At 33.3% G+C, this 22,741-nt stretch overlaps 1 protein-coding gene across 1 annotated transcript in view; it reads left to right on the top strand.

Moving 5' to 3' along the window:
- Positions 1 to 22,741, top strand: part of MARCHF1 (membrane associated ring-CH-type finger 1) — an 876,835-nt gene that overhangs the window by 328,845 nt on the left and 525,249 nt on the right. The gene's annotated exons all lie outside the window — the stretch shown is intronic.

The following is a 22,741-nucleotide window of genomic DNA, read 5'->3' on the forward strand; positions in this document are numbered from 1 at the left end:
TTTTTCATTTGGAATTTGAGTCGAATATTGCTTTAATGGAAGACTTACTCGATTTTATCTTTATAAAGCTTCTTTTTACCTAAATTTTATTCAATTTCAATGAGTAGCAAGAATACAATTCTTTAGATGAACTCCATTTCTTTGTTTCTATTAGCCAATATTTTAATGACTCATGATAAGAACCTTATCAGTTGGTGAGCTAGTTTAAAAGGTTAGTGCTGTCAGTAATGCTGATTTTACCTGAAAGAATATATTGGTGATTATAATGTTCTCTGTGTCAGTGAAAAAATATATTCAATTTTATCTGCAGCATAAGAGACCATATGGTCTTGTGAAGTAAATGAATACCGACCATCTTTAGGCAATAGTGATTTTATCTTATTACCCATGCTAAGACTTTGCATTCAATGATTGTAATATACATCCTGATTAGATGTGTACGAGATAGTTTCTCTTTAAGTAAAAAATGACTTTAAGAATCTTTAAGAATCTTGTTAAGAATACTCATTTCACATGACACAAATACAAATAACCAAAAGCTAATGCACAGAAAATATTAAATATTGAATGACTTTCTAAATTGAATGTTTCCTGAACCTTAAAATGTACAGTCCTTCTGATTCAATCCACATTGAGAAATTTTGTTATTTTGCAATTTCTGAAACACTGTATAAAGAGGATGTTCTCTTGTTTTTATAGCTGCCTTCTATGATTGAGAAAAAAAATAATCTCTTTATCCCTAATTAGTTTATGAAAGACACAGTAGATTGGAGGAATATTTTAAATGACATTTATTTTGACATTTGCAACTTTCAAAAATTTTTTATTCAAGACCACCATTTTCATAATATCAGAGAGCAAAATATGCTGTATCTCCTTGAACAAGTGGATGGGGGATCAACTAGATGAAAAGAAATAAGTAAAAATGTATAATTGGTAATATGTAGTCATTCTAAGTGTTCTTTATACTTTATTATCCCAGTAGATTTAAACAACTAAATTAGTGCTGAATATAGTAACATAAACAGTTTATTTACAGATTAGAGCAGACTTTAGAAGTCTATCCAGTAATTTGGAGGACATAAATCAGTTCAAAATGTAACATTCTATGTGGCCTATTAACTTTAATGAAAATTTTTAAAAAAAGGAAGCAATGAAGAAATAGTAGATTAATAGATCTGGAAAATAAAATAAAATAAATATAAAAGAAAAAAATCATGGAATTTCTAGAAGAATAACATACAAAAAGGAGGGAAATTTTACAGAGACATGTTAATTTATTTCATGGAGTAAAAGTAAATATTACCTAGGACATGGTGACAAAAAGCCTTTATCTTAACCGACACAGTGGTTCTAATTCTTTTCAAAACATTGTATGTTTAAATTATTTTTTTCTCTATGAAATCCATGGGGTTTTCCCCCGAGAATGCATTTAAAAAGAAATAATCAATTCTCTATTGTTTTTCCTAAATACCTATGATTCTATTAGTTTGCAATAAGTTTTTTAATCTTTGAATAGCAGCAACATTAAAATGATTTTTTCTAATTTTATAGTAATGGGAAAAGTTTTTGAGTGTTTATAATCTATCCAATCCTACTCATGAAAAATGGTAAAGAAGTTTGGCAATGAATATGACCTGTGTGGATTTATTAAAGGTGAACATACACTTTCTATCAGGATTTCACAATACTGAAAAGTCCCCTCATTCCTCATTATCAGAGGCCTGAGAACTCCAAGTTGGAAATCATGGAGATGTTATTGGAGCTTAGATGAGTAAAATACAATGAAGATTTTTTAAAGGGAGGAAGAAATAGACCCCTATTTTTGGCGTTGGTCACATTCCTGTTAATTACTCTAAGAACTTCAGGTCTGCACAGCTAATGAAGAACCTGGATATGTGGAGAAGGGGAGAAATAAAAGTAGTGATTAAAAAACTAAGTAGTAGTGTCTCTGATAAAGATTTTATGATAGTAGAATTATTCCATTTGAAAAAGAAAACATATAGAAACCTAGATGTTATTAAACTATGCAAAGAACTCTTACAGAAAATGTGACCAAGTCTTCCTGTTGCAGTGATTAATAAAAGACCTGAAGTGTGGTAAACCTGGGTCAGTGTAGATTTCCAAGCAGTAAGAATTTTTAAGCACTAGAATAATTGAAGATAAAACTTGGAAAATCCCTTCTTTTGAAAGACACTTAAAGCAAAACAGATGCTATCCTGAAGAAACTATCTAGGGGAAAAGAAATAATTAATACAACATAAAATCTTCCCGGCCTAGGAGTATGTGATCATAAATTAGTTATTGTTTTAGTTTCTGTAAATAGCTCCAGTCAACACTGACTTTGCTCTTCTGAGACCACACAGAGGGAGAAGTAACTAGTTTAGTAAAACATCTCCTGCTTAGCTATGGTCCTAGCTGAATAATTGTCCAATCCCCAATTGAGAATTGGTACAGTTTTCTAGAATGGTTTAAAGGCTGAGCAAAGTAATCATCTCTCTTTGGAATGGGAGCTGCTCTAGGAAATATGCTAATTATATCTGACTGGAATTCTTCCAAACAAATATTTTAGTGAGCTCATTTATTTCTATATTTTAGCTTTCCTTTTTTCTGTCCATTACTGCCATTTCTTTATGGAGTCTTGTACTTGGTATGGTAATACTTATCAAGAGGCTATTTTTCTGGTATTTTAGACAAAGAATGATTTCAGCTTAAAAATAACTCATCTACTGGCTATCACACTAGTTATTTTATAGATTTTCTGTTCTTAAAAACTTAGGCAAGATAAAATCATCTTCATATTTTATGTTCTTTTTTTTCAATTTAAAGATTTCAATTAGATTAGTTCTAATTAGTTTCTGCTTTAGAAGTGGGGAATAAAATAAAAGCACAAAATATGCCTACTATTTGCTAAATTGCAACAAACTCATGGGGATAAAAATCAGTTACATACATTAAACATAGGATTAAGGTTAGTGGAAAAAAATACAGACTGTTAAAACTCTCTGTGTCCTCCCAACACATTAAGTCTCTCTTACATATGTTATTGTGTGTTCAGTCATATCTAGGAAAAAAGCAATGAATGAATGAATGGTTGCTGTCATCCAAAGAATAAGTGTAATTAAAATTGGGACATTCAATACAGGTAAAAGTTAGATACTAAAAGATACCCTAGATATTATAAAGTAAGAACAATGGGTTTGGCTTAGCATTTACTTAGTGTGTGATGATAAATCCTGTTAAGGGTATTGGGGAGATAATTTTATGAAATGAGCAGTGGGAACCAAAGCTAAATAAGTAAGGTTGAATTCCAGCATGAAAAGTCTTGATTCTGTGCCAGGCAGCCTAAATTTTATACAGTGGAATGGGTAGTCTTAAGAGACTTTTCAATAAAATCTATATAATACCTGAATAATTGATACTCAGAGATGAAAAATCAATGATGATAGCAAATTTCTGACTCTGGATAACTGGGAAAATGTTCAGTTAATGAAAGTATGAAAATAGATGGGAGGAGTGATGTACAAATGATACACACAGTAAGATTTTCCAATTTTTGAAATTTATGGAATGGAGCCCTGTATGATATGTTTCATAAATTCACAGCTTTTACTCTATACTTATTGGTTATGTATGTGCATGTATATATGTTGTGTTTCAGTGAAAATTTTATTTTAAAAAATCTCCCCTTACCCTTTCTTTCTATTTTTAGTTCAGTCCTATCCTTTTTGGTTTTGTTTTTAAATTGTCATTGACATTTTTGACTGTGAAGCAAATGGATCGTCTGTATTTATTTTTATGCTCTCACTGCATCTCTAGTTTATCTAAAAGTGAATTTTTAAGTATAAGCTTTGGAGTCCTTGGAATGCCAAGAAAAATATTCAAAAATTTTGAAGTAGCTTTTACCCACATAAAAGTCCAAAATTGACAGTCACAAGTAATTGTTTGCTTCATTAAAGATATCTAACAGTTTGTTTTATAACCATGGGCATTTGTAGCTAGAAATAGATTTTATTCTTCAATTTATTTACAAATTTTCTACTTTCTTAAAAGACAGAAAGTTACTTGGTCAGAAAAAGAAATTCACCAAGTACCTATTTCTGAAGTAGCCAGAAACAACTTGGGCTTTCTCCAAGGAAGATAAAATGATGCCTGCTCTGAAATAAAAAATTTATTTAATGATTTAAAGAGCATTTGAAAAAGGAAATATACGTAGAATACATATACTGAAGGACCTACTGAAGGATGTTGACATAAAAAATGAAAAAACAATTTAATCCTTTTCTCTGCATCAGTAAGAATAATTTGAATAACATCATTATTAGTAACTTTTAAAGAGGGTTATGAAGGTAAGTGAGATTTGTACATGTAGATTCTTTCCGTGATAGACTAAAATCAGTAACAAAGCTTTTAGCAATGTGAACTAATATATCAATCTACCTTTGATATATTTACCCCTTTGTATTTAATATATTACATGTTATTTTTTAAATGTTGTTAAATACTATCAAAGCCAAAGTCATTTATAATGATTGACAAGAAAATTATAGACTGCAAGTCACAAAATAATTAAGATATGATGAAAGACAGGAGTCAAATACTAAATAGGGCAGGGTAATTTTTATATAAAAATAAAAACAAAGCAATCAAACAAACATGTTGGAGATAGTTATAGCATTTCATTGTATTACTTTGAATTTTCTTGAATCAACTTGTCTAGAAGGTATAGCATTGTAAAAGAGAAACATTTTTCTTCCTCATGTGTTATGAGATTACTTATACGTTTGAACAGTATAACGATGTGTACTCTCAATAGCAACTTGGTAAAATTTGAGAAAAATCTTGTACATGTGGTTGTTTCTTGTATCAGCCATTTGGTAGACACCTTGAACAAATATGAACACAATGATATAAGAAAACAAAGTGATTATAATAGCCTTCTGATTATCCGGAAACACAGAGAAAAAGCCTGGAGAGTCTTGAGTAAGTGATTCATACTTATTCTTTAGACAATTATCTTAATATCCATTTTCTCCAGCAGGCTTATGATAGGAAGTTTATGGCAGACAACTCAGAAATGAGGTTTTAGTGAGGATTTAAAGGACAGGTATTTTTCATTCCTGGCTGAAAAATAACCTATATGCTATAGTTTAAAAAAAAGGTATTTCATTGTAGAAGTTAAAGATGATGAGTTCAGTCATTTATTCAACACATATACATGCACTGTAGGTTATTCTGTTTATCACCAGAAGTTGAGCTATCTGCAGTCAGTATGATAATTCTCATAAGAAATAAACCCTATATGCTTAAAAAGTAGATGAAAGGTTTATTTAAAAGTCTCATTATAACTTTGTTTTAAAGATTTTGACAAAAGTTCTTGAAGATATACTACATACTTCTACCATAGTAAGAATTTAGTTTGACTCTCATAACGAGTTCAATTTGATGCACCATTGGGATGAATTTGCTAAGTGAACATGGTTTCCAAATAGACTCGTGGGAAATGTGTATGTTTCCCCTGCTCTTCGGCTTTCTATTTTTGCTTTACACTAGGGAGTTCTGACAATTTTGTTATTTAGAGTAAAGCTCTTAGCACTTTTAAATGGAAAAAAAAAAGTAACGTAAGTACAAATGAGTAAGTGTAAAAATTAGTTATTTCTAAAAGCATAATTCACAGCTTTTCTTCTGTTAAGAGATCCTTGTGTAGAATAAAGATCAATATAGTGAGCATAATTTCCCAAAAAGGCATTTTATCCATTATTCCTTTCTTTGAGCTGCAATAATTTTCCTTGCTGATTAGCAAGGAGCCATTTCTTCTTTGTTCATAAATACTATCAATTGTATTCTCGGGCATCCGTGATAGAAGATGTAACAAAATTAAGGAATATCAGGTTCTCCATTTTCATTTTTTAAAATTACCCTGTATATGTATTCCTGGTATTACACCTGAGAACAATATGAACAATAATTCCTTTCAAACAGTTTCTTTTTAAAAAATGTTTTTCTAAAGTGTAACAAATTCTAATTTGTTTCTTCAACATGATTAACAACTGTGACTTTCTTTTTCCCTTGTCTTAACACTCATATTAATGAATTCACCTTTTGACCTGCTTTGAACATGATATTGGAAAAGGTTTTATGCACCATTGCTTCTTAATATACTCCAGGTAATTAGTCCTTTTACAGGTTATATAATACTTACATGAGACAATGAGAAGGACTTTACCAAAAAAGAGAGTTCATCTCAAACTGATTTTGTTTCAGGAAGTCACTATCAATATGGAAAATAGTTTAATGTCAAAACATTAAAAATATGGTTTTACAAAGAAATCTATGAAACAAACGAAATAGAAAAAAAATTATTTTATAGATCAACAGATCATATTTTTCCACAGATACTCAGATCTCCATAACTATTAAACTTTCTAACATTCTAACTTGCTATTATCAAATAGACAGGCAAAAATATAACTCCTTGCAAAGTTAGTGGGAGCAGAGTAGTATATAAATGTCAATCTGCTGAAATAGTCTGATTGACTTTTCCTGATTGCTTTTCCACTTTTATCATTTTCTGTGTCTCCCGTGATTCAAGTACCCTGTACAAATCAGACCTTTTATTTATGTTGCTGAGAACAGTGATTTCAAAGTTCCTCTTGCATTTTGAGAAGACAATAACTAATAGTGTTGTTGCTGGTGACAAATGCAGGTATTTGGCTGTGGTTTGAGGATTATCCACACAAATCCATCTCAGCCATATTTAAATTGCTGAATCTGCCTTAAAGGAATATTTTCTATTTTGCAATAATACAGAAAATATGATATCTTTTGAAATCAGAAGGGGGGCAGTTGAGCCATTCTTATGGATAGTTTCAGAAGGTCCTCGGTGTTTTCAGTCATTTAAGCACATTTAAAAATACCTGTCAAATTATTCATGGTTCTAAACACATTACTAGGCGTGTTCTTGTCACATAAGAGATAGGGACATAGTCAGCCACAATTATAGCACAAAGACAATTAAAATATTTTTGGCATCATGTTCATGTCTTGATCTGAATACATTTCTCTTCTAAGATTGGATAGATCATGGAAAGATCTCCGTTCTGTCTTAAAATGCCTGAACAATTATGATACATATTTTGATAAGAGTTTACATAATTGCAGGAGCTGGTTAAATAATGTCTGTAAGGCATTATTCTTATATTACGCATATGATGCTTGAAAGCCACAGGGCAGGCAGTTAGAAAGGAAGGATGGATATGAAGTGGAAAAGAACAAGGACAATTTATAAACCACAAACATAAGTTGGAACCCATGCAAATGGACTGGAATTCATATAAATTCTCTCTTCCCACTGCTTTCAAACTTGATATAAATGTCCCAGAAGAAGCTGGTGCCAGTCATCACAGGGCTAAAATCACATCTGGCCCAGGAGAAGCAGAAGTAGGATCCAGTGGAAGATAGAATAGTTGCAGGCCCAGCTGCTGCCTCACACCAATGAAGTTAACTTAAAAACTAAGTGGCAATGTACATGAGAATCAAAGGCACCTGGTACTACAGATAAAAAACAATATGGTTGCTGCTTCTATTGCACCCTCGAATCTCTTAACAATGTCTATTGTAGCATACCCTAACTGGAATCATAGAAGGAAGGCAAGTCTGACAAACATTTATCCTAGCCAGGGGGACAAATTCCAAAGTCACCACAGTACCACAAAACCATTTGGCAGTCTAGTGAAGTTTATGCATCACTTCTAGAACATTGTTTTAATGCACGTATTCAAATGCAGAGGAATATTAAGAAAATCAATTGTGCTGAAATACATTTGTCAAAACATGAGAAACCAAATGTGTGCTGTAGTAACAGGCTTTGTAATGTGTTACAAAATCTAGGCATGTGTTTAAAAGCAATAGTAATTTTGAAGTAGTGATGAGCGTAACTAATACTGTTAATATATGTAACAACCAAAATGTGATATGAAGATAATTTCAATGATTGCACATTCATAGTTATGGCTAATACTATTGTGGTCTTTTGACTAAAAGCATGATTTAAGAAAATGAAAAATTTCAGCTAGAGGTTAGTGAAAATGAAGATATAAATTTTTTTTTTCTATCCTCAGGCTTGGATAGTTTGAATTCTATTCATGAAAGCTCTAGAATCCTGAATCCCAGAACAGAATCTCTCCTTTAGATTCTAAAATTCCCTTGGTGAAAGATCTTAACCTATACTATTTTTTTAAGGTAGTAAGTTCAAAAAACCTCTCTGAGTTCTAGATGCCCTGCTGTGAGATTCAAATTATATGCTAAGTGATATCTGTGGTATAATAAGCCTCACATTATCTTTTTTACATTTCTACAGTTACAAAGTCTTAATCATAATGAACAGCATTTTAGTATTTCTCTATGAAAAGTAAAATTAACATTACCACAAGAATTGGCAATGCTGAATTGTTAGTAGCTCCCCAGGGTTTTCTTGCTCTGAAGGCGTCAATGATTTCTTCATAATTTAGACGTAGTAAAACAGCACCAGTCAGGCTTCTGAATATAGCACCCACTAAATGTTTTCAAATAAATCTCTTTAAATCTGTATTATAGGAAAAAATATCTTTTTGCATGCAATAAGATTAGAGAACAATGCAGAACTTGTTAAATGGATGTTGTTATACAGATACAGAGTGAAATAATATTAAATATTACTATAGAATATCAAATTTCTATCACATTCTCTTTTTTTAAATTATGATTTCTCTAACTTGGGCCTTTTTTGCTCTTCCATAGTCCTTAATTAGAGAAGTGTTTTAGAGATGTTTTGTAAAGGAACACGTTTGAATTTTTTGTTGCTGAATTTCTATTGCTCCTTTATTTCTACAATAATTTAAGAGATAGAGATGAAAGTTTGGTGATTTGTTTACAGAAATACATAGTTCATGATTAACAATTAATACTTAAAATCAATAATCATGTTAATATATTTTTCATTTGTTAATCTTGACACTATAATGCTGAGAATGCATTTTTCCCTTCATTTTATGGATAAGGAAGATCTGATGAGTGTGAGAAAATGACTTGCCAAAGTTCATATAGAAGAAACAGAAAGAGCTAGTTCTAGAACTCAGAACTTCATTTTTTATATTGCCTTTTTCTAATAATAATAATGCCTTGTTTAATACTTCATTTTGCAGTTATAAAGCATTTTACAGGTGAATAAGAACTTGTGGACTCTTCTAATTCATTTATCTTCTTTTGGGAATCAATAGCCCAATGTTAATGAATGATAGTAAATGTAGAGCAAGTCTGGTTATTCCACCAATTCTGTGTACTCAGATGTAAGTGCTTTCATTATATGATATTGCTATGTATTTTTCTTGGTTTGATATTTTTTTAATAGTTGGAGACTGATTCTTAATGGGTGTTCATCAAAGGATAGAGAATCTCTGTTGGACTAACTGCTGGTTTTTTCACAGTTGTGTTTTGATGTTTTATGGCTTGCTGTTGGTGTAGGGGGCATCAAGATTTATACTGCCCGTGCCACTTGCAAGCCTGGTTCTCTGAACAGGAGATTATCTTTTCCTCCCAAATGTGAAACTCCCCCATCACCCCTTCTTTCTCACCCAACTTTCCAGTTTTTCATTACTCCTGGCTGATGTTTGACAACATCCTGCCAACTTTACTTTCCTCACTTCTCTCGTACATTTCACTGATGGCTGCTGGGCTCTCTCTAGTGCCTGATTTCCACCACCTCCAAGTCTGTAGCAAACTTGATTCCCCAATGGGTAGCCCCTGAGATGCCCTCCAAACTTTATTGAGGGACAGAAGTGTTGTGCTTAAGCCATTACAAAAAAAAAAAGATAAGGTTATTATTATTTATGCTTCAATTCATTCAATCTTTAAAGTGACTCTTTAAGTTGGGAATTATTATTGTTGTTACATTTATATTAAAAACAAGGTCACTGTAACAGAGAGGTTTGATAGCTTGGTTAAGGAAATATGACTACCAATCAGGAGTGTTTGGATTAGGAATCCCAGCATTATTGCAGGAATCCCAGCATTGTTCTCCCTCTTTGTTACACAGAATGTGGTCTGCCATACCAAGATTTCTAACACCATGTGAGCTGTGACAAGAATTCAAGCTTTGGAGTGAAACTTAAATTCAAATCTTGATTCTACTACTTTTTCATGGAGTGGAATTAGGACTTAGGCAAAGTACTTACCCAGACTCTGCCCAAATGAACATGTTTGTAAAATGGTGATAAACAGTTTTTGCCTTTTTGTGGTCATTATGTAGGTTACATGGCACATAGTAGGCCTTAATAAGTATCAGTTAGCTTTCCTCCATACAATGTCATGAGCTCTTAAGAAATTAAATGTATTTTAAATATTTAACTAAAAGAGCTTCTTTTTAAATAGGACAATTATTGTTATACCTCCTATGAAGTTTTAACCAATTTGTTACTAGTTATTTGCAGTAATATTCTTGTCATGTCCCAAGTAACATAGATGCAAATTCTCCCAATGAAGATTTGATCTTCTTCCTACTTTCAAATTAGGCACTTTAGGGTCACTAATTTTATTCTGTACTACTTAATGTTAAAAGAATTTCTTTTGGCTACCCAGGCATTTTTTAAGAGGTGCTTACCTCTCCCCAAATACCTTAACTTTTGAACATCTTTGACATGCACTGCATGTGGTCAAAAAGATACCAGATATATGTACCTGTCACAGTTTTGCCACTTAATAGCAAGTTCTAAATTATCCTATTGAGTTTATTATATATTTCACACTTTGGTGCAATCAAGAACATGTATTTTAAAATTATATTTTCCAACTGCCGATTGTCAATGAAAAGCATATTAAGAATTTCTGTATGTTCAGATGCTTAGGCATCATTTTGTGATCACATGTTAGTTTTATTAGATTATCAATTGAGTATCTTGGTCTCCATATTTGCATTCCTGCTATATGTAAATACTATTAGTAATACATATTGATTACCATATCCCAGATATTTTTAAGTGCTTCAACTATATTAATAACTTATCCTCACAGATCTCTAAGTGATATGTGTTGTTATTATACTTGTTTAATGATGAGTAAACTGAGGCACTTATGTAACTTTCTGAAGTTCACAAAGATAAGTGAGTGGCAGCTTGTAAGTGGCAGAGCTTAGAGTATAACACAGGCCATCTGGCTGAGGAGGCTGAGTTCTTATCGTCTATACTATGAGGACTTTAATAATTTGGTTTTCTCCTTTCCAAACACTGTAGATCTTATTTCTGGTTATTGTTTTGTTCAATAATAGTGATGAATATGGAAAACTTTAGTTATATTCTAGACTTTAGTTTGAGTACTATAAATGTTTTCTTTTTCTTGTTGTTGCTATTGTTATAATAATATCTTTCATAATACAAAAATATATCCTTGTATTTCTTTTTAACTCAAAATGTTTTCCAGAAATGTATTTTGAATCCTATTAAATGACTTTCAACAGCAAGATAATCACAGATGTTCTTCCCTTTGAATCAAATATATGATACATATTATTGAGAAATTTCCAAATAACGCAAAGTTATATTTTTTCAATTTAGTGGTAAATAGCACTTAGTCATGATTCAGTTTTCCTGAATTTTGCTTTGAGCATTATCATTAATATTCTCAAAGTAGCTTCTTAATTTTGTATATTCATTGTTGGGTTTTTATATCAAGATCATGTTAGATATTCCCAGTCTTCGGGGATACTTGTACATCCTCTCTTAATTCCAGATCCTTGCTTTCTGGGTTGAAAATTAGTGTTCTTATTTCTTTCATCAGAAGTTATAAGACCTGTGGCAGTGGAAGTCCATGGGCATCACACTAATGACTCCTTAAATGTGATTACTAGTGTCCACTGCTTGTTCTTACTCTGTGCTCCTAGACTTTGTTAGAACCCAGTGACTCCTCCTTGGACCAAGGTGGCTGCATCTTGGTCTGGATGACACTATGTACTCCTCTACTGTGCCCTCCATTTAAGTCTCAGCTCATTGGCCCAAGCTTATATTGTGCTACAGTATCATCCTCCCCTCACTAAGCTAGTGCATGGCAGGTTGTTTGGCTGCAAAGATAGACTTCACACCTTTAGTAACTGAAAGAGGCTTAGATGTGAAAATTATTTCTTCTTTGCCTTATCACAGAATTTGTCCCTTTTTATTTTTTTTAACATTCTGGGTAATGCTTTCTCTCCTTAGTAGTATGCACTGTCCTACAAAAGGGAATCAGATAACAGAACCACTGTAGTTAATATTTTAATAGAAAAATATGAAATTAATACTGTATTGGTTATAATGGTGTAAAAACGAGGAGGATAAAAATCATTGGGGTGGAACAAAGAAAATTAGAAATTGTAAAACTCTTCAAAAATTAGTAATTGGTTTTCCTTTTCTAGGCAAGAGGTGTACAATCTTTACCTCTAAACTAAGGGTATTGTGATAAGAAGGCTTCCGCGGCTGTAGCCCAGATGCCCAGGAGCTTATTCTAGTTTGCACTTCCTCCCAGGATCGCTCCCTGCTGCTGTCCTCTCCTTTAGTGTTGAAGTTACTGTAGAGGGAAACATGCTGCTGCTGGAGAGGCCACCAAGAACTTGAAGTGAAGTGAGTCACTGCTCCCTTTTCCTGTGTTCTAATCACCAACAAGTGCTTCTATTAGAAGACTCTAAAAGGAAGTTTAGCCAAGGGGATATAGGAAATGTTGCTTATGATGTCATAGACTCTAGATTATAAGAGCACAGAAGAATGGGAATGGGGGATGAGGCTAAAGAGACAAAAGTCCTTATCTTTGGTTTCTCAGTCTTGATTTTCAACCTTCTATCCACTTAAAAATTCTATATGCTCCTGCCTAGGATGATAAAACTTTTTTTTATACAAATGAAGAGTTTTTCACCCTTTTCCCCAAAAAGAAGAAATTAAGTTTCATCAGTCCCCAAATCCATTTCTGGAGTGGTGATTCCTGTTGTGAACTAATAATTTTCTCATTTAATTTCGCACCCCAAAAACATGTTTTGTGCTATATCACCACCAGTACTCCTTAAATAAAATAATAGGATTAAGGAAGAGGGGAAATTAAGTTAATATATGAAAATATATAATGAAGAAATCAAACAAATACGCTGTTACAGGTCTTGCTTCTGTAACCATAATTTCTTATTCCACCATATATTCCATATTCCCCTGCCCTTATCTAGCCTTTCAGCTTGTCAGGGCTTTTTATCTGTGGAGTGACCTTATGTCTTAAATCTTGTGGTCCTGTAGTCATAAGAGTGTGCTAGTCTTCTATTAACTCTTAATTGTATATGTATTCATAAGAGATTCTTCTTTGAATCCCGGGGGCCCTAGACATAATCCTTTATATAATGAATATGTATATAAGGAAACCAATTTATTTCTAATAATTGAGATCAATCAACCCAACCAGTAAAGGACTTTCTCCTTCACCAATTGGTTCAATGACAAGAGATTTCAATAGTGAACTGGTAGCAGTTTCAATCTCCCATGTAGTTAAAGCCATATTTTATCCCCTGGGAGAAACATTACACTCTTGGCAACTAAGAGCTCTAAACCACCAAAGGCCAAAGTTTTGACACAGGAAAGTAGAAATTCTGTAAGTGGGGATTATCCTGTAATTGGAACCTCTTCCACTCCATCCTTATGTCTGAATCACAGTATTCTGCGTACAGGAGAGAAAGGATTTTAAATTGGTTTCCTGTTTCATATAAATACTACATCCTATTGGAATGCACCCATTCTGTCAGGTCAGCTGCCACTGAGTGTCGGGGTACATGGTAAGAACTGGGAATGCCCTGAAAGAGTCTTTTGTTGCTCCTTGGTTTAAACTGAGATTGTGCGGGACAGCCTTACCTGAGTCTAAAATGATAAGGCTTTCAGAAGCATTTTGGTCAGGGTTGGAAAATCCATACCCAACAACTTCTTTTCCCATCTTGATGTAAAGGATTCAATGCAACTGATCCATTGCCAAGTAGGTGGCTGGTTCCCGCCTCCTCAAAATGTGCAAAGACAGAGTGCTTGCTTTTTTATGGCAGGTAGGATAGGTACCCAACAATGGCAGTAGCCAGATAACCCTTGGTGAGAAAGGCCACATTGTTGAGCCTATGGATAATGTCTGTCCAAGCTTGCATGTCCATTTTTCTGCCCATTTGTATCTTGGGGTGACTGAAGTAAGTTAACTCACATGCACATTTTGGGTTGTCTTTTTGTTTTTTCCATCTGCTTATTGGTAAAATCGACCTATTCACACATAAATACACACATTCACATGTCAACACACAACTTTGCCAGCACTTTATGTATCTATTTAGATATCATTTTTTCTAGAAAGAATTCCCAGAAATCCCAAAAATCCAATGCTGTTTTTGTCTCCAGTATTTAATCACATTACTTCATTTGTAACACTGTATTTAATTGCTTCTTGAACATAATTCTTTGTCTGTAATCTTCTTGTAGACAGGTTATCTCTTATTTATTTATTATAAAATATATTTTTTATTTTTTTAAATACTTAGATTACATAAATGTTCTTAAAAATTATAGGGATTCCCATATGCTCCGCTCCCCATACCTCCCACATTTTTCCACATAAATGACATCCTTCATTAGTGTGGTATATTCATTGAAATTGATAAATGCATTTTGGGGCATTGCCTTTGAGCATGAATTATAGTTTACATTGTAGTTTACACTCTCTCCCACAAAAAATCTGTAGGTTATAGGAAGACATATAATGACCTATATCTGTAATTGCAATGTCATTCAGGACAATTCCCAAGTCCTGAAAATGCCCTATATTACCAGTAAGTCCACTCTAGTCCATAGTTCATTCCCCAATCCTGAGGATTCTGGGATGGTGCTGCCCCCTCCACCTCTAATTGAGCAGGGGCTTTGATCCCATGGGGCAGGTGGATGGGATTCTCTTGCTTGCAGTTGTAGACTCTCTCAGTTCCTGGTGTGGTTGTTGTCCTTCCTCACCTCCTTGTTGGTTGTCCTGGGTGAATCCAATGAACTGGAGAGTGGGTGTTGCAGCTCTACTGCAGCTCTTTTGAATCTTTAGTTTTTCAACCCTTCTCTGTCACACAGTATTTTATATCAATATTTATTGACTGAATGATTGAAAGTAGTTCTTACTAGTTGCTATTTTTTTAAATCCATTAATTATTTAGCAGAACTTTTTTGTTTCAAATGGTTGTGGTCTCCTGAGCTCTGAATAAAATGATATCCATGGCCCAGATCTAAGGTCTGGGAACACTCCAATCAAATGGTGTTCCTGGAGACAACAGGCTTCACCTTTTCTTCAGGCTCTCTCTTTGCCCTTTGCTTTACTCATGGTGTTCAAATAATAGCCACACTGTGCCCAATCAGCTTTCCCTAAACTGCGCAGACTTTCTAATTAGTTTTTCTTAGATTTGCCCCTTCAGTGTCTACCTTGCTTTTGTTGCTTAAAGATGCATGGACCAATGATGGTGTCTCTCAGTCCTGTTCCGTCAATTTGAGATCAATTACAGTTTGCCCAGATTTTGGACACAAAGTTTCATTGTCCGTATAAAGAAGTTGTGATTTTTTTTTTTTTTTTGCCTTTTTAATGTCTTCATAAGTATTATACTATCCAGCTGGATAAATTGATTCAGGCTGATAGCAAATGATATTTTCAAACAAAAATCTACAAACACCAATGTAATGGATACATACTGTAGTCTTACAGAAGCACCAATCTCCTATTATTTGAATCATGGTGTTTCAAAACGTTGACCCTTATAACTAGAATAGTACAATAAATATATTGTGGATTGTTTTTCTCTTTTTGAGATCATTTTTTAATCAATTCACAGAAGTAGATTGACTGGCTCATTAGGTATGGACTTTTGAGCCTTTCTTTCTATAATGTTTGAATGACTTTATGCTTATATCAGCATCACATGAAAGCTTTTCTTTTAACAATTTTCACCTATACTAGAATTTTTACTGAGTTTTTAAATCTTAAATTGCATGACAAATTGGTATTTGTTGATTTAATTTGTTTTGATTGTTTGGTGATTTGTGTGCTTTCTTCTATATTATGTTAGCTTCTGTACGTCCACTTCAGTGAACTGAGTAATCACATGCTATAATTCTTTATCTGATGAACTTTTAGAATTTTTTTTGAAACTTTCAATAAATATTCCAGTTCAGTATGAATTCCTCAACATCCTTTTATTACATTTGTACAGGAATATAACTTTTATTATGAAAATTTTATCAGAGATTATATCTAATCAGTGTCTGTTCATTTTTTTTCATGAATATACCTATGAAGACAAATATAACTTATATTTTGTTTCTAAAACCTCTTAAAACTGTTGGAGATTTATACCCAGAAAACCGTTCTGTAACATTTTATTGCATAGACAATAGTAAATGTTAAGTTTTCTTATTTATTTTTTTCTTCCTCAAGAAGACAAAGAAAACAAAACACTTTGTTATGAATACTATTTGTTTTTCTACAAGAAAAGAGCAGTATTGCCTTGGAGAATAGTTCAGTACAATTTAAGTGACTGTGGGAGAAATAATGCTCCCAACTTAATTGTAGGAGCTTGAAAAAGCCATATACTTAGATACATGTTTTCTTCCAGGTTGAAACTCTGACGTTGATGTTGTGAATTATAAATTGAATGTTTCTATTTTAGCATTTGTCATTCCATACATTATATTAAAAATCAATCCTTATTATATAAAATATGTTTTTTGTTATGCAACTCTCTCAACTACGAATATCTTATCAAAGTTCTTTTTTTGTTGTTTGGATTTATAACTCTAAATAGATTCCCTTTAAGTCTTTACATCTCCATATCATAAAAAATATTTTTTAAGCATTTGCAAGAGCAACTTAGATTAAGGAAAATATCAAATCTCTGAAATAAATTTGATGTTTACTTCTCAATCTAACTGTAGAAGTATCAAGCTTTTTTAATAGTAATCTTTAAAAGCCAATTAATCTATTCCCTTATCTCAGAGTAGAGTATTACACATTTGAAATTAATGTATAAATAATGAATTCTAAGAGGATTCCATTATCTATCTTAAAGACCAAATGCATGGAGAGTTTCACACACATATTGCTATTTTTCTTATATCAAAATTAACCCTACATCTCATTCCTGATTTATGATTCTCAGGGAAGAGAAATACATTTGTTTCTAATACCCTTTTGTTTTATATTTCCTCCTCTTCACTGTTGGTGAGGCAGGGATTCTCTTACTAGGAGTATGGGGATGGCCAAACACATGGGTATCTGACACAGACTCTGGACATTGGGGTCAATAGCAATTTATTAATCACATAAACTCACTGCCTGGGATGGAAGGACACCACACATCATGCAGGGCCACCCTGGGGTTGCATTCAATAGTATAGTGAACAAGCTGAGGCTATAGGCTTTGAAATATCAAGTTAATGGGGTATACCAAGGGAAGAGGTGATTGGATTGTTTGAATAATTCTGTGGTCTGGCAGAGAACTTAAACCCACTACTCAAGGATGAGCAGGAACTGCATGTGGTCCATTTGTGCAGGTGAGTGGCTAAAGGACCTTATCTTCATGGGCAGAGTGGGAGGGGAAGCTGAGATAGGTCATTCAAGAGTCTCCCAGTTTTAGATGTCAAAGCAGCATATAATATTAAACCTTAATTTTAGGTCTTACATCACGTCTTTCATAGTTAGAAGGCCACTTGTAGGTTGTGTCTCAGTTTAACATGTCTGTATAACTTTCTGATGTCAGATATCTTCTCCTTCAAATGTATTATCAACATTGACATTATTGAAGTGATGAGTACAAAATGTGACTTATCTTTGTCCTAGATGCTAGTCGTCTTTTAGCTTGGATGACCTGAGGAAACTATCAGTTATGTAATGCAGTGAGGATTTGTTCAGTTCTTTGATGAGACATTAGAGCTATTTTGTCTAAAATCCCTTGGATTTATGCTAGATTTGCCAATTAAATTATTCTAGGCTGAGATACATCTAGAAGGGTACTTGGGATAAAAAGAGAATTGGCAAAGGAGTAAATTATTTATTTATTGCATTAAAGAAGAGTGCAATGTTACTGTTGTTCATGTTTATATTAATTAAAGAGATCATTTATATTTTAAAACCAGGGTTTAGTTCAAAGAAATCAAGGTATAGTATCTTTCTCTATTGATAATAATTTGATAAGATTCATGGTGTACCTCTGTAGCATTTTACGTCTTTAGCCCATGTTTATAAAATTTGCATAGTAGTCTTAAATATGGGAAATAAAAATGTGCCCTGTGTGTTAAACTGAACCAGCACATGAAAACCAAAAACATATTTAGGGAAAAATTGTCATGTTTTTTTCTTTGGGGCAATGATATTTAACTTTTCATAGTGTCATATTGCAAGATTTAAAGCCAGCCAGCAAAACATTATTTTGGAAGATAGTATTTTTGGAAGGCATATCAACTGTTTTAATTGTCTTTTTTTATTCTTTTAAGTCATATTTGTTAACAGAAATAATCAATTCCTTATAATCATTGAATAACACATTCTTATACAAAATTGCTCTATAACCAATAGAAACAGGAATTTTGGCAAGATTTATTATTTCATTATTCATTCTATCTCTTGCTCCGTAATATCCTAACTTCTTCCATTTCTATTTAGAAAAGTGATGAGGAATACATAATCATAGTTATCTTGGTATTTAGGTACCAAGGCAGAATTTAGAATTGTACTGCTAAACTGTAGATATATTGGGGGAAAAAACTCAATTGACATTTGCCCTTGAGACATCCATAATAACTATACTTCCCTTTAGGTGCCCAAGACTTTCATTCTTGGTGACTATGTATTATTTTTAATGCACAAAGACTCTTAAATGGCAATATCCTTTCTCTAGTGTGTGCTTCAATGTCAACAGGAATTCAGTAGATGAAATAAAGATACAATGTGTCTTTAAGGGAAAATGCTATTATTGGAATTTTAACATGATGTTTTTAATACAATTTTGTGCTACTGGGTGAGAGAATATAATCCTCTTCTGTTATCTGACTATAAAGAACCTTAACTTTCCTCTTTAGCTCTAGTATAGCACCATGCATTTTGAGATAAACAAGAGATTCTCCTAAAATAGATGGTTTTGAAAGGGCTGAAAAGCACTTTTCAGGTAAGAGGAAGTTTAACCTAGGCTACATCATTGCAATTGATTGACTCTATAAAATTCTTAATATAATATTTTTGGTTTACCAAGGATTTTAACTAAATTAGAAAGCCAAGTATGTCTTAGATTGATATGAAAACTTATAAAAAGAGTCATGAAATGTACATTTTGCTGTAATTTTAATAACAAAACTATTATACGGAAAGCCTTTAAACAAGTCCTGCACTTTTGGATATGTCAAATTAAATTATGTAGATTAAAGGAATTTATTAATTGGAAGTAGAAAGAAAACATTAAATGCTCATTTAAGATTATTAAATATAGCTATAGGAAGTGGAAAGATCATAAAGAAAGACCTTTTCTGGGTTTTTGAGGTGTAATAAATGAAGTCTTTCAAAGAACTATAAAAACCTGAGCATTATCTTATTTGATTTTATTACTTTAAGATTTCATCAACTTTTCAATTCAGATAGCACTGTTTTATATGTTGTGATATAATCATCAACATGGTCTGTTTCTTTGATATTAATAGTGGTGAAGCATCATGGCTAAAGAAACTGAATGTTAGTGTAACTAAGGAGACATGAAATATAAAATGTGTCTCACAAGTAAAACTATGCTAATGCCCTTGGAAGAATTCCATTGCATCACTTCATGAGCCAGCACTAAAGCCATTACACCAAAAATTGCTAAAACACTTCTTTAGAAAGTTGTGACAAGCTGAACACTCAGTATCTTCATATAATTTTTTTAATGTTTTTTTTAAAGATTTATTTATTATATTTATTTCTCTTTCCTCCCCCCCAACCAAGTTGTCTGCTCTCTGTGTCTATTTGCTGTGTGTTCTTCTTTGTTCACTTCTGTTGTTGTCAGCGGCATGGGAATATGCGTTTCTTTCTGTTGCATCATCTTGCTGTGTCATCTCTCCATGTGTGCAGCGCCATTCCTGGGCAGGCTGCACTTTCTTTCGCGCTGGGCAACTCTCCTTATGGGGCGCACTCCCTGCGCATGGGGCTCCCCTACGCAGGGACACCCCTGCACCTCTGCGTGGCACAGCACTCCTTGTGCACATCAACACTGCATATGGGCCAGCTCCACACGGGTCAAGGAGGCCCGGGGTTTGAACCGCAGACCTCCCAAGTGGTAGGTGGACGCCCCAACCACTGGGCCAAGACCTCTTCCCTTCATATAATTTTTATGCTGCTTGTTCCAAGAGAAAGCCGGCGGACTGCTAAAAACAAAACAAAACAAATTTTTGGCAACTTTTAAATTTCCTCATCTGAGTCTTTTCATCACTTTTAGAAACTATACCAAGACTTGCTCATTTCCTTCTCCCTGGGCTCTTCCTTCAGTTTTCTGAAAGATGACAGTGTGAGTTTCACCTTGGACCCTTCTTTTCTTGCCATGTGGTAGAGCTAAAATGCCACATGCTCCAAGTAAGGTAAAGAAAGGAAGAGTGGTAAATTGGTAGACCTTCCTGTCACAACACCCATTTATGTATCTTTACTAGAGAAAATGGATACTACAGATTTTAACAGATAATTTAGGGGAAAAATCTCAGTATGTGAGAAGAGCTTTGAGATTTGAGATCCAGCGTAGAATAATAGCAACATGAGTTTTTAATGTCGATTCAAATTTAAGTATTCCACATGGATGGTGCTGATTTGTAGCAATGATTTGTGAAGATGTGCTTCATTAAAATCCTGTATCTCCTCTGTTTAAAATGGATTGCCAGTCAGGCTGAAGGCACCAAATTTGGTTAATTTCAGGAAAGATTATATTGCTTGGTTTGTGGATTTGAAAATGAGAGACAATTAATGATTTGGACTAATTTTAACAAGTGCATTTCTTTGCCATTGCTAAACCAATAGGAATGGTACTATAATGTACTTTTCTAGAGTGGCCTCAAAATTATATGCTAAATTAAAATAGGGATGTTTATTATGGATGCTTTCTAGGAAATGTGTGAATATTTTTAATGAAGTTAAATATTTATTCTCTCTCTTCTTTTCCTGTTTATTTCTTGTCAACTGGACTTCCTCTGCCTCATAAGCTAGCAGGAAGTGGCAGATAACAATTACTGCCAAGGTCTTTCATGGGTTGCTTCATTTCTTTTTAGGTATATGTCTTTTGGCAAAAGATATAATGCAACCTGTAAACTGATATGTCCAAACTGATTGCACTAAGAAATGCAGCATCTGTCCCTAGTGTTCCTGCAGATAATTTACTTCAGTAATACATAATTTCATGCCTCGTTAGAAAGAGAAGAACTCATGACTGCTGAAGGTGAAATGGGAAGATAGTCTCCACTGAAGAAAAACAAAGCTTCTGTGTTCTTTGGAGGATTTAACATATAAAGGGAATATACATATGCATGTATGGACAGGAGAAGACTTTGGGGAAAGTAGACTCCAGAGGCTATTTTTACAATTCAGAAAACACTAATACATGAATAACTGGTCTTATTCTGTTGGCAAGGTAGACAAGATTACATAACCAGAGTAAAATGAACTGGACTATTTGCTAGTCATATGTTGGTGAGACAGTTTATTAATACAGTGTTGTTAGTCGATGTTTCCATTAGTCTTAGTTGAGGTGGCCATTAGTCAAATAGAGCCATGAATAAACTACCAGGAAAAATTAAAGGTAAAATATGTAAGTAGGTAAAGGTTTATTTACTAAATTTCAGGAGGGTCATGGACCCAAGATCTGTTTCCTCCGGTTTTTTTTTGTTTTTTTTTTTCTTCTTTTTCTATGTCCCAAATCTAGCTAGAACTTGGCCATATGAAAGGATTTGTACCTTCTGCTACAGAGCTAAATGGAGGCTCTGTTCTATCTATGCTGTTAAGTGATGGGTAGAGGAGCACCTCACGGAATGTGTATACCTTCCCATATTCCCCTGGCAATCCTAGGATTCTGAAGAGAGCCTCTTTCTTGGAGGGCTCAGTGTTTGTATTTTTGAGTAAGAAAGAGAAGCAAGTGTGGGAGGAATCATTATTTGTTATTTAGAGCTTTGTCAGAAAACAAGTTCTTAGTTTACAAATGTCTTTCTCTTGCCAAGTTATTCCAAGAAGTGTTTATATACTAACCCAGTACTATTTCACATAGTAAATTTAAATAAAGTCGGTGAACAAGATCTGTTAGCATAATTATAGTATGTTTTCTTTTGAATCAGAAACATTCCTGAGTTTGGTAATTTAATATGTAAATATTTCACAACTTTGAGACAATCAGATAGTTTGATATTCTTAAATCAGGATGCGTAAATTTTGCAATAGTGACTGATTTGATTTTTGTCCAGCAATTTTTAAAGTTCTGTCTGAATCTAACTCAGATATTTTATACATGAATCTGTGGGGGTTTAGGAAATTCTATGCTTTTTATACTTTAAAATATTTATGTCTTTTACTTTTGACATCTTGCCAATTTGTTGCAAGAATAAATATATATCATGGAATACTAGTGAACAAGCTTTTTTGAAAGCTACAAAAGGATAATGAAGAAGAAATCTTAGTAAAAGCTTGTGGTACATGAAAGGAAAATGGAAAAGAT

This window comes from Dasypus novemcinctus, chromosome 1, assembly GCF_030445035.2.
Source record: "Dasypus novemcinctus isolate mDasNov1 chromosome 1, mDasNov1.1.hap2, whole genome shotgun sequence".
NCBI lineage: Eukaryota > Metazoa > Chordata > Mammalia > Cingulata > Dasypodidae > Dasypus > Dasypus novemcinctus.